This window comes from Chrysochloris asiatica, unplaced genomic scaffold, assembly GCF_000296735.1.
Source record: "Chrysochloris asiatica unplaced genomic scaffold, ChrAsi1.0 scaffold00046, whole genome shotgun sequence".
Lineage (NCBI taxonomy): Eukaryota > Metazoa > Chordata > Mammalia > Afrosoricida > Chrysochloridae > Chrysochloris > Chrysochloris asiatica.
Window position 1 is genome coordinate 16,120,260 of NW_006408564.1, and position 499 is coordinate 16,120,758.

Here is a 499-nt window from a genome sequence, read left to right on the forward strand (position 1 = left end):
TTACCTCTGTCACACTTAGGCCATGCAAACCTGTCTCAGTGTTCCCCTATCTATCTTGTTCTTCCAGCTCCTCCCTATTCTTGTTTTGCTCTCCCTAACACCCAAACTAAACCCCCCACTGTAACCCCACCTTTGTGGTAACCTTATATTCCATTAAGTTTTCCCTCAATTTAAGACAGTCTTTTGTATCCTGTAATCTACCTGACCTTCTCACCACCTCGATCTCTGTTCCTCTGTTTACCTTCTTTCACATTGTAATTGTTTTGATCATAGACTAATCTCTCAAATCCTCTACTCTTATAATTTTATTCTGTTCTCTACTCTTCCATTTGTTGATTGAGTTCAGGGTGATGCTGCCACATATGTTAATCTCTGGTTGTTGTCTGTTCTTGTTGGTTCTCAATCCACAAAACTCCTTTTAAGATATTTTTCATTGCAGGATTGGCTTTGGCAAAATCCCTTAGCTTCTGTTTATCCTGGAATGTTTTGATTACACCAT